Consider the following 12223-nt stretch of genomic DNA (forward strand, 5'->3'; position numbering starts at 1 on the left):
TAGAGACAGATGGAGACAGGCAGGTGTCAGGTGCACACAGACAGATGCGTGGAGGTGGAGACAGGTGACTGACAGATGTAGGTAGATGGTGACAACAGAGGTGCTAGAAACAGACCTTTACTTATTCCAAGAGATAGTATAGTGAGGTCACCACGGTTTGGATCTTAATCTGACAAACTCCTAGCTGTGTGACAGTGAGCAGGTAAGTTATGTCTAAACCTCAGTTTTCTCATCTATAAAATGGGGGTAGAGACCGGGCTTACTGCATCCGGTTGTCGTGGAGGTTCAGTGAGCACATGAATGTGAAGCACCTAGAAGAATACCCAGCACACAGTAAATACCAATAAATATTAGGTGCCCTTGGTCTTTGCCTTCATATGATGGTGGCGATGATGAACTCACTGTGCACATGAGGAAGCCAAGAGCCCAGGATGGAGGCCAGGACTGCACCCTGGGTCTCATCGTCAGGTTCTGTTCCACTAGCTGTGAGCTGGCTTGTCCCCAAAAAAGCTGGCGTTCCCACTGAGGCTAAGTCAGGACGAGCCTCCAACCCGACTTGATCCTGGGTGCAGGGAATGCCGGGAGCCTTGTGCGGTCACAGCCCGAGGGAGGCAGATCAGGAGAGAACCTCTGCATGAGAGTCGGGGTCTCGTTTGATGACATCGACCTCTGCAGAAGGGAGACACTTCGTGGCTGGGGAGGGGAGCTGGAGGCAGGGCTCCCGCCAACGCGGGGACTCGGGCATCACAGACGCAAGCACCCCTTCCTTTTGTGTTCCTCACTCCAAGGTTCCTGATGACTAATTGAGGAATCAATAAAAATCCCATCAGTGTGCTGTGGAGTCTTTTCCTGTTAAAGAAAGGTAGAGAACATAAGGAAAAGACGTTTGGGTTTGGAAACAAAAAGCAAAAGCTCTCCCCATAACACTTATCTGGGGCCACTAGGGGAACAAGGAAGACGCTCCCTGGTGATTTAGGGGCCGGGCCAAGGTCTGGATGCATCTGATTTAAATGGCTCCTTTGCAGGTAAAGGGACAGGTGAGCTCACAGTCTGCAGCCTGTTCTTAGCAGGCTCCTCCCTGGAAATGACTTGCTGTCTCCAGACTCATTTCCTCTCAGGGCTTAGTTCCAGCAAGAGGTTTTTTTTTTTTTTTTTTTAAATAGGAGAAGCTGGTGGTGCAGGCTGGGATGGGGGCTCTCAGTGGGGCCGGCCAGTGGGCCTGCAGCCCCAGGGAAACCTCCATGCTGCACTGACGGGTGAGCCCCGGGATCCAGTAACGAAGGACAGGGTGAGGTGCAGTGTGGGGACAGGACAATAGCTCAGTTGTTGTGCAAGGCACACCCTCATCACCTCCGTCATTTCTTCTTTTGAGCCACAATCCACCCTCAGATGCACACAAAGCTGCCATTAATGGGAGCCTCCACGCACCTCGGAAAGCAACACTGGGCGCCTGGCTGCAAAGGCACCAGCTTCCTCCTTTGCCACCACCGGACGGTTGTCCGCTGTGTCGCCTTTTTACAGTGTGCACCTTTTATTTGTCTGGCCCGATCATCTCTTCAGCAGCAGCAGCCGGGACTGCGGCTGGATCACGTGTGGGCTGGTAGTTTATAAAATCAGTACTGCGTAGGTCGCTGCTGGTCTTTCACCCACTCTCGTTTATATTAATTTATCCCAGAAGTAGAAGGGAAAACACTACGTACAGAAACAGAGTGGTGCCTTTGCACGCCCACGTGCACTGGGGGCTTCCCTAGCCAGGTGACGGGAGCTCCGCGGCCAGAGCAGGGGGGCACAGGGACACCCCCGTGAGGCCCCAGGCACCTGCTTCCTCAAGCACATCCAGAAAAGGAGGCTGGAAATTACTTGAGAAGCCTTTCTCTTGTTTTTGCATCTTGAGGGCAGAGCTCTGAGGGGTGGCGGGTCCCTGCCTGTGGGGACCTCTGCTCTGAGAAGCCAGTGCACCGAGGGCCGTTCCCACGCAGGCCCGGGCATCAGAGTCCTGGCTGAAACCCAGGTCTGACCCAGGGGCTGAACCTCTCTGAGCCTGTTTCTCATTCCATGAAGGGGGAATCGCAGTTGTCCCTGCTGCATCCTACTGTGTCACGTATTTAAAACAATGCTCAGCAAACATGAAAGAACTTTATGTTAAAGGGGAACGTGTGTAATCTGCCTCCTCAGGTGACAGATAGGAAACCAAAATTCACAGAATTTGTGCAAATCTCAGTGAGTTCAGAGCCAATTCTGAAACCTAAACTCCTGACTCACAGTCTGGTGGGTTTGGAATTTTTTAAAAATGATTTTTTTTTTAATGCATAAACCAAAAGCCTCCTAGGGGGCATTACCCATTTTTTTAAATTTATTAGAGTAGGAGTTGTGACAAAAAACCTGGGCCCTGGTCAGCCCAGGCTGCTCACGTAAGCATCCTCGGCTCTAGCAGGCTGGGGACGCCTATAGATGGGGGCTGTGTGGCCACAGTCCAGCCTCCATCCCGTGGCCCCTGCCCTGCACCTCGCATGCATTCTACCAGGGAAAAGCAACGCTTTCCACACTGAGCTCATTGCATTCCACGGCAGCCCTGGGGGACTGGGGCATTTGAGGCTACAAAAGCCAAGAGATTTGCCCAGGACCACAGGATGGATGAGTTGCTAAGGTGGGACTCGAACCTGGGTCTCTGGGCTCCAGGCGAGTGTTCTTTCTTCTGCCCCTTACGCTGCAGCCTCTTGGGGGAAGGAAAAGTGGGAGGGAAGAAAAAGGCATCAAGCTGAAGGTCACTTGGGTTTGCATAGACTATTTTGAAAGGATCAAGCCATTTAGCTAGCACACAGGCTAGCACACAGGCCAAATGTGGGCTTCTCCCAAAAAGAAAAAAAAGAGAAAATTTCATTTTTTAAAAAAGTAGTAGCTTGCTGTACTAACCAGCTCCGAGAGTCCTGGCCAATGAGATAATCCACTCACCCACGTAAGAGGGGAGGAAAGAAACGTCTATGAAAATTTCACTTATGGAAAAAAATGTTATGTATTTGGAGAGAATTGAGAAGAAAATACTTCTGCACATTTCCTGGCTTTCATGACATGAACAAAGGTAACACTCTGCTACCTGCCAGCTCAGCAGGCAGTCCCCTCCCATTCGTCCTTCCTCCCTTCCTCCTTCCCTTCCTCCCTTCCTTCCATCCTTCCTTCCTTCCATCATTAATCAATCGTTTGTGCCTTCAACAAGTGCTGGGCGCCCCGCTGATCTGTCCCCGTTCGGGGCTGGGAGTACAATAGATAAGACAGCAGAGGCCCTGCCCTAGTGGGGTCTTCATTCTTAAACTCCAGTCGTATGTTGTCCAGTGCTCACTACACGGTGATCACAGAGGAAAATAAAATACCATTTTCCACTCCAGGAGTATTCCCAATTAGACAGGCATTTCTTCATAAATATAAGTTCACATTTTCCTCTGAGGTGACCAAGGCACGACAAAGTAAAATCGGAATAAAGTGACATAATTCCTATCAGAGAGCAAGTCAGTGGCAGAAATAATGATGATGATAACGACAGCCACACCACAAATGTGGCAAAAAAAAAATCCAAGTTCAATTGAACTCAAGTGATTATTTAAGGAAACAAACACTGAGAAGTCCAACCTCCTGCCACTCTGCCTCAAAACTGTATCTGATTTCCAGCAAAAAGGCACCCAGTGTCATAAAGCTGTGCTGAATTTCTACAGGTGAAACCAACATTTTAGCTTTGGAAAACGGTGTCTGAAAACAGCACAGCCGCGCTTGCTGTCGGTTTTCCTAAGGGAAGCCTTAGCCCCACTGCCAGACCAGTCATGAAAACGGGACTCCTCCGGTGCTCCCTGTGTCCTCGGATCATGGGAAATCTTGCTTCTCAAAATGCCGAGAGGTCAGAGGGCAGTAATGTTCTTTGTTGTGTGTAGTACAGTTTTGTAGAAGGCAAGCTGACTAGGGAATGAAAGAAATGTAGAGATTCAGTTGGAAATTGCTCTCAAGGGGCTACTACCTTCCAAGGTTAGATGATCCCAGAAGAGCATCCTCGTCGCTCCAAGTGGGCACCTACACTTCCATATTTTTTCCAAGCAGTGGGGGGAGGCAACAATACCCTGCAGCCCCTGCAGACGCAGAGACAGCGCAAGGTGGAAATGCTTCCCGTGGCTGTTAGAATCCTTCACTCTGTCACCTTCCGCACAGCTCATTCTTTAACTCTTACAGCCCCCGTGGAATACAGAAATCCTCTGAGGAACTTAGAGGTCCCATGGCCAACGCTCCTTGGTCAATGCTAACGTGCCCTTTTGGATGTTTGCTGTGTGTACTAAGGACTTACTAGGACTCAGAAAAGTGCTGCAGTGAGGAGACCTGTTGAACCATTTAACCCATCACTTTCTAGACCTATTTGATCATGGAAATGTTCTTCCTCTAAAACCCATTAACATCTCTTAGAGTCTTTGAAACATTGTCTGGGAAAATACTGATTGAGACAAGCTTCTCTCTCTCTCTCTCTCTCTCTCACACACACACACACATGCACATTTTACGTGAGGATCTCAATAAAACATTCTTAGATCACAAAAGATGCACAATGAGTGTTAACTGAGAGAATGAATAGATTGCTAACCTAATGAGCAAGGACTCGGCGGATTTACCAAAAGACCTTCACAGCCCAGTGGAAGCCTTGGCAGCAGCTGGCCAAGCACTCTCACCACCCCTCACCACCCCCTTTTGGAGGATTCAGGAGAGTGTTCTTGGAAGTGCAAGGCTCACAGTGCTGGGGTCACCTCTGGGCCCAGCCAGCGCAGAAGGGCACATTGCCGGTGCTTGGACAGAGGGCAGGCAGAGGAAGTGTCAGACTCTGGGGTTTAACATGGGATCATGTCACCGTAAACTGCCAGGGCTGGGGGACTGAGAAAGCCTGACATGCGTGGCCATCTGGTTGGTTCCATCCCCTATCAGAAAGGGCACCTGATGTTTTTGTAGTATGGGGAAATAAAAAAAAAAAGGTGTATTTCAGGTCCACAATCCTTTATCCAGAACCCTTGGGGCAGGTGTGTTACAGAATTCAGAATTTTTCAGATTCACATATACCATATATTGTGTAACTACACTCCTGGGGTACGTGGGGCACAGTCCTATATTCACACATTAATATTTCTGCAATGAAGCATGAACATTGGTAGTAAGTGAGATAAATAAGACCTATAAATAGTTTCCAGTCAGCTCAGGTCATAGTTTGCTGCTAAAATGGTGTCAAGTATACAAAATACTTTTGGTTTTCACAGCATTCTGGATTGTAGGACTGTCGGTAGGAGAGTGTGGGTCTTTAGCATGCCTCTCACAGGAAGGATACCTTGCTACCGGGGGAAAGGGTGTCGGGGAGTCTGTGCGATAAATCTAAGGACTTTTCATAAAGAGAAGAAAAACACATTTCCAATGCATCATAGGGCTCTTATTTGTAAACAAAGAATTTCCCAGTGTTTTATTTGGGATTGGCACGCTTTGGACCTTGCTTTAAGGTCATCTGCTTTGACTTGGAATCCCCTACAAAGGGAATTAATTCTGTCTTCGCCCTTGAAGGACTCACAAGAGCTTTGAGCTGTCTTACCCATGATGAGGAGTGGCCCGAGGAAGAGGGGGTTTCTGAGACAAAAGGATGAAGAACAAAGGTTTAATGAGTCATTTAGTGATAAATTTCTAAATTCACCAAAATGCCTACCATTTTGGATGAATTTAAGTTCAGTCACCTAGTTTTTAATGAGCCCAGTGACAATGACACAATGACTTGTTTCCCTCCTTATATGAGCTTCTATGAACTCAGAGATCCTTCTTTTTGACTTCTAGTTTTATGGCCTCAGGATCCAACCTAGAAAGAAAGGTTAAATGCAGATATCTTATCTCCTGTTGCAATTTCCAAGGGATCTACAAATTTTGAACAAAATTTCTAACTAAATTCTCACAACACTATCATTATTTGCCTCAGTAAGGTATATGTATTCCACAACATGAAGTACTTGGCCACAATGCGAGTCAAACAATGATAGGTGTCCTGATGCCAAAACAGTTGTAAATATCCAGTCCACAGCCTGGACAACATAGCAAGGGCCTGTCGCCACAAAAAATTTAAAAACTAGCTGGGCATGGCGGTGAGCACCTGTAGTCCCAGCTACGCGGGAGGCTGAGGTGGGAGGGTCACTTGAGCCCAGGCGTCCGAGCTGCAGTGAGCTCTGATCACACCCACTGCAGTCCACTCTGGGCAGCCCAAAGTTCCCAGATAACAGGTCAATTATAGTGAGACCCTGTCTCAAAAAACAATGCAATCCAGGATACTCTGGGAATGTAATAGTGAAGGATTCTGCCTATAAAATAGCTGTGGTTTATTCACTGGTATCCAAGCAAAGTTGAAGCACCGAGATTGTATCTTCTCTGCATCAAGCCGTAGGTCCATTGACACGCAGATACAGAGATTTCACAAAATCAAGTGCAACAAGGGCTCTACAATCATATTTGGTTTATGCCTTTCCTTCAGGCAATACGGCACCTAACTCATCAGACCCATCATAGTCACTTCCGTTTTCGAAGAGCTGCAGACATGACAACTCGCTGGTGCCTGAATAATCCATTCCTGGTTTAGAAACCTTGAACGTTAGGTCGTGGTGATGCAGCCCAAAGTTCCCAGAACAGGCCAATTACATTATGTCCCTGGAGAGCTAGTCTCACCAGGCCACCGAGGCTTAATAACTTCAAGAAGGGAATTTCCTAAACCTCATATGCAGCTGAGGATTTAGGACAATGAGTTTCTCTCCATTAATCTTGAATTCCTGAAAATGTTGAGGTTGCTAATAATCTTTGTTTGTGTTTCTCTCCAAGTCTTTAGTGGCAAGAACCTGATGCAGCTGCAGGAGGTGATGCCAATGGGGAAGGCCACCTGCATCCAGCTCCCAGAGGGCATTTGGTCCTGGCAGCTGGAAGGTGGCAGCAAGGGCAGTGCAAGGGGCACAGGCAAAGGAAGGAGAAGCGGCCTCCAGGCAGGCAGAGCTTACTCTGCACCCAAGAGAGGGAAGATCAAGGCTGAACATCTGGGTGGCCAGAGGCCCTGCAGCTCACATCCAGCTCTCTGAGTAGCCAGACATTCTCCTGCTCCCAGGGCGGAAATGGGCACCCAATGGCAATATGCAAAGGACAGTGTGTGTTGCATGGGGGTGGGAGAAGAAGCCCCAAAGAGGAGACAGACTCTCATGGCACCATACTGTAGGCAACTACAGAAAGCCTCAGAACCGTGCCTGGAGCACAGCAAGTGCTTAATAAATAGAAGTCCCATCCTGGTTTCCTGGCCGGCTCTCTGCAGGCACCAGATTCTTGACTTCACTGTCAGTTGGGTCCCCCTAAGTCAAGCATTTCTGCTTAAAAACACTTGTTTACAAATCCGTAAGTCAGAACTTTATAGTGAAAGAATTAGCTAAAATTGATTGACAACCAGCCTGGACAATATAGTGAGACCCCATCTCTATAAAAAATAAGAAATTAGCCAAATGGGTGGCACACATCTGTAGTCCCAGTTACTCAGGAGGCTGAGACAGGAGGATCACCTGAGCCCAGGAGTTCGAGGTTACAGGAACCTATGATCATGCCACTGCACTCCAGCCTGGACAACAGAGTGAGATCCTGTCTCTAAAAAAGAAAAAAAGTGATTGACAAGAAAAAAGATTGAATTCTCATTTATATAACATTCTCAAAATAACAAAATTATAAGAGTGGAGAACAGGTTAGTGGTGACCAGGGTTTCGACGTGGAGGAGGAGGAGGTAAGGGGTGGGAGATATCCTTATAGTGATGGACCAGTTCTGTATCTTGATTGTCGTGGTGGTTACAAGAATCTACTGCCAGTTTAATGTGACAAACTTTGTAGAACTACACAGACACACATACACACACACAGACACACACACAAATGATGGGTGTAATATTGGTGAAATCCAAATAAACTCTGTAGATTGTATTATACCAGTTTAAATTTCCTGGTTTTGATATTGTATCTAGTTCTGCAAGGTGTTACCTGGGGGAGACAGGATGAGGGGTACATGAGACTTCCTTTGCATTGTTTTCCAACTTCCTGTGAGTCTATAATTATTCCATAATAAAAAGTGTTTAAATGACTGAATCCATGGGAATGAATTATATCTACAATTCACTAAACAGTTAAGGTAAGCATAGATAGATATATAGACAAACTGCATATAATATGCACTGTTTTGTTCTGATGTTAAATTTCTACACTGTCCTCACTCAGAGACTGGGAAAACCATGATGCAGACCCATCGCGTTGCAAAATTCCAGAGTCGCTCCGTATATTGTAGTCCGGAGTTGTGCAGTGTACACCTGTGCAACAATGCACACCAACCCTCCCTTTAGGCAACTACCATAAAGTGATGCATCTCAGTCACTGGTTCTTTTCTTTCACCATCTTGGTTTCATGATCTCTTCCTGCACCTCAAACTGTTCCACCTTTCAAACCAGTCTAGATCGGAATAATCACATTTTTATATCGGCATTGATATTCCGATTACAGAGAGTTCTCAGTTTCTCAGTCTGCAATTGCTCAAACTTTAGAAATAAAATAAAAGGTTTTCTTCATTTATTCGGTAGCCCTTTACTGAGCACTTACTGTGGACTATAAGGATTGCTTCCTGCCTGGTTGTTACCGAGGCCGTGGTGGACGGAGTTCACATGTGTACCTGTGCAGTGCTGTAGCTTGAGGCACCTCACGCTCCTCTACTGGCTGCTCTGCAAAATGCTTCTTACCGAGCAATAGCTTTTCTCTGTAGCTCTGGTAGATACCTAGTTCCCTAACTTGTTGGCAGAAAGGGAACTTCTAGCATGAAATAAACCTGAAACAAGACTCCCCACTATGCAGCAGTTGACTGTTATTTCCTTACAAATTGAACCATCAGTCTTGGCTGGCACTGGACTTTTATTGTTCAATCATTGCAACCTATCGCATGCGGGCCATTCATGATTGTGTGGCTCACCGCAGGGCTGGTCTCAGGAAAAGCTCGAGTGCTGACTCAGTCAGGGGGACAGATACGCAGACAGGTGAGCAATGGCTAGGTGCGGAGGTGGAGGCGGGCACGCAGGGAAGGGGACTGGACAGGGGAGGTGGGCGGAGCCAGTGACTCAGAGGCTCCCCTTTGTCGGGAGGGGAGAGGCAGGGAGAGCCTGCCCAGAGCCATAGGACCCACACCCAGTGCAGGTTCTTTCCTGATCTGCTCCTTCCGCCCCCAATTTCCCATCAGACACAGGTGCAAGGGGTGTACGAAGGCTGCTTCCTGAGCAGCAAGTTGGGACAAGGCCAGCAGGTGACCTCAGGGTTTGGCACTTTCCTCATGCTCCTGAAAGGAGACTAACCATGAAGGTTTTTGTAAAGGTTTAGAATGAATAAAGGGAGTGGGAGGGGGTGAGCTTCAAGCTCCAGGATCCAGTGTTTTCCTGGAGCAACTTTGTCTCTCTCTCTCTCTCTCTCTCTCTCTCTCACACACACACACACACACACACACACACACACACACACACACACCTGTTGCCAACTCCTCCCTCCTGCACACAACACCACGCCAGCGCAGGAAAGAAGCAGGGTGGCAGAGGGACTAAAATAGTCACCTCTTCCAGCTTTGGAGAAGAAAAAAAATAGGGAGAGCAAAGCTGGCAGGAAAAGAAGACTTTGCCTAGACTCCTCTGACCTGGCCTTGCGGGAAAAGAAAAGGCTGCGTAATCTTAAAAAGAAGGAGGAAGAGAGGGAGCGGGGAGGGAGGAGAAGGAGGAGGAGAGGAGGAAAAACTCCTCTCATTCTTAACCATAAGACAAGTTCGAATCCCAGCCATGTCACCTACTAGCTGTGTGACCTCGGACAACTTTCTCCACCCTTCTGTGCCTCACTTTCCTCATTTGTAAGAGGGAGATGATAATGATCATGATGGTGGTGGTGATGACATTACCAACCTCCTAGGATTTTCTGGGAGGCTCAAATGCATTGACATGTGAAGCACAGACTCGCCATGCACACGGGAATGCTCGGGGCACTGAGGCCATTGTTAGAAACTCTGGCCGGAGACCACTTCACACGCCCCGGCTCCCTCAGAGACTCCATTGGCTCCTTCTGCGTCTTCCTGTCTCCCTGCTTGCGTTCTTCTCGGTCCCTCATGAGCATGTCTCTGCCCCCTGATGCAGTCCAGTGTCAGGACCAGGCGAGGGCTTTGGAGTCTGCCCCAGGTGCATTCAAAGCCTCACTCCACCCCCGCTTGCTTGCACAAGGGCCTGGATTCCCTCACCTGCAAGCTGGGTCCATCCTGCCTCCCACACCTGGTCACGGCCCCGGGGATGCCCGTGCAGGGTGGGACAGAGCCCTGAGTAGGAACTCAGCAAACGGAGGCTTCTCCCTGGCGCTGCCTTCCACGGCAGCCGGTTCTCTAATCCTGCGGTCGCCCCGGGTCCCCCTTTCCCTCCTTCCGTCCTCCACATGGCCTTAGGGTCATGGCAAGAGCAGCCATGCAGTGGGCACTCGGTGCTCTCCCAGCTCTGTGCTAAAATCTGCCTCCTGCGATCCCCACAACCACCCCACACCTGGGTTCCGCCCTCAACCCCCCGAGCCCGCCTGCGTCTCCTAAGAACATGACACACGTGACTGGGTGCTGCTGTGAAGATCACAAGCAACAGATGCAAGGTGGGAAAGGAAGACGAATAAACGAAGTGGCGTTTGGCAGGGTGGCCACCCCCCCGCTCTGCCCAAGGCTGAGGGTCACCTGGGGCAGCTGGTCCCTCCAATAGTCCAGTCATCCATAATGCCCAGGGTCCCCAGAAGGTATCTGTTGCTGCTGTAACAATGGCTCAGAAGCCCAAGTGACAATTTTTGGAAAGTACTTAACTTCTGTGAGCCTCACTTTCCTCATCTATGAAGTTGGGACAGTGGTGACCACCTCCTCACAAGGCCGTTACGGACATGGAAAGGGATCGAGGGCATCCAGTGTCTCGCAGCACCTGTCTCGCTGAGAGCCCTCCACAGGTGTCAGCATCAAGCCCTGGAGGTTACACCTGGCCTTGTCCACCTGCCAGCTGGTGACCCTGACCATTTCCTTACCCTCTCCACATCTCAACTACCTCGAAAATCAATTCGCAGGGATAGTAAGTAAGTTGCAGAAACCTTGTATTCTATCCTTGTACCATCCGGAAGCCGGGAGACGCAAGTCCCCCCCCCCCGCCCCCCGCAATGTGCACATTTCCCCAGCCTTCCCGGGTGGGGGGAGAGAAAGGGGAGCTGGCTGGAAAAGAACACTTGGCCTCAACGTCACCAGCCACGCCTTGCAGGTAAAGAAGAGTTGGCATATTTTCTTTTTTTTAAACAGAAGAGGACAGACGCCCTGGATGCAGACTGGCGGGAAAACCCGGATCCCTCTGGTGCTCAACCACCGGACAGGGAAGTCCCGGCTGACAAGGGTGGAACGGATCCTGCTCGGGGCAGACGAGGAAGGGAGGGGCAGAGAGTGCCCGGCTCCCGCCCCATGGGGGTCTGAAAGGCCCAATCGACCAGCACACTGACATCCTCCGGTCCAAAAGGGACAGAGACGCCTGGCATTCGGTGGTGAGGCAGAGCCTGTTCACAGGACCGGAAGCAGGGGAGCAAAAGCCACAGCCGTTGGTTTGGAAATGGCAAACATCCCAGGCACCTTAGTCAATGTGCCTGGCCCTGACCCATGTCACTGTGACCTCTGAGTCCCGGCCTGGTCAGGACAACCTGCTTGGGGGCGGTCCAGGTGCACCAGGAGCTGGGGCTTTTCCCCTTTCCAGCTGTGTTGCCTGGCAAGGGCCGACCAGACCCCACGAAGGAGGAACCGCCCTGGCAGGGGTCTCAAAGGCCTTTATTCAAAGGTCAATGGCTTGGATATTACTAATTTTTAACACTGATTAAACGCCAATGACATCTGAGCCCACGCAGAAAGCAGAGGTAGACAGTCGGCGCGCACTCTGCGCGGGGATAAACAGGTGTGGCATTCCAGAGCGCTGAGGGAAGATGCCCCTCGAAGGCACAGAGCAGCTTTTGTCCATATCGTCACCTCTAGGGGCGTTCTCAGAAATTTCCACCCCAGCGCTTAGTGACAGGATGAATCAGAGCCTAATGACTTGGCCGCAGGAATGCTCAGCCTCAGCGCCACCCTCAGTGCCACCCTCAGCGCCAGCCTCGG

The 12223-nt window shown here is 49.6% G+C and overlaps 1 long non-coding RNA gene across 1 annotated transcript in view; it reads right to left on the bottom strand.

Moving 5' to 3' along the window:
• Positions 1-622: 622 nt before the first annotated feature.
• Positions 623-12223, bottom strand: part of LOC123638221 — a 34719-nt gene continuing 23118 nt past the window's right edge. The window contains exon 3 of the long non-coding RNA XR_006735251.1: positions 623-849. This is a non-coding gene — a long non-coding RNA (uncharacterized LOC123638221). The remainder of the gene's footprint in view (positions 850-12223) is intronic.

The sequence above is a fragment of the Lemur catta genome, chromosome 5, assembly GCF_020740605.2.
Source record: "Lemur catta isolate mLemCat1 chromosome 5, mLemCat1.pri, whole genome shotgun sequence".
In the NCBI taxonomy this organism is placed as follows: Eukaryota; Metazoa; Chordata; class Mammalia; order Primates; family Lemuridae; genus Lemur; species Lemur catta.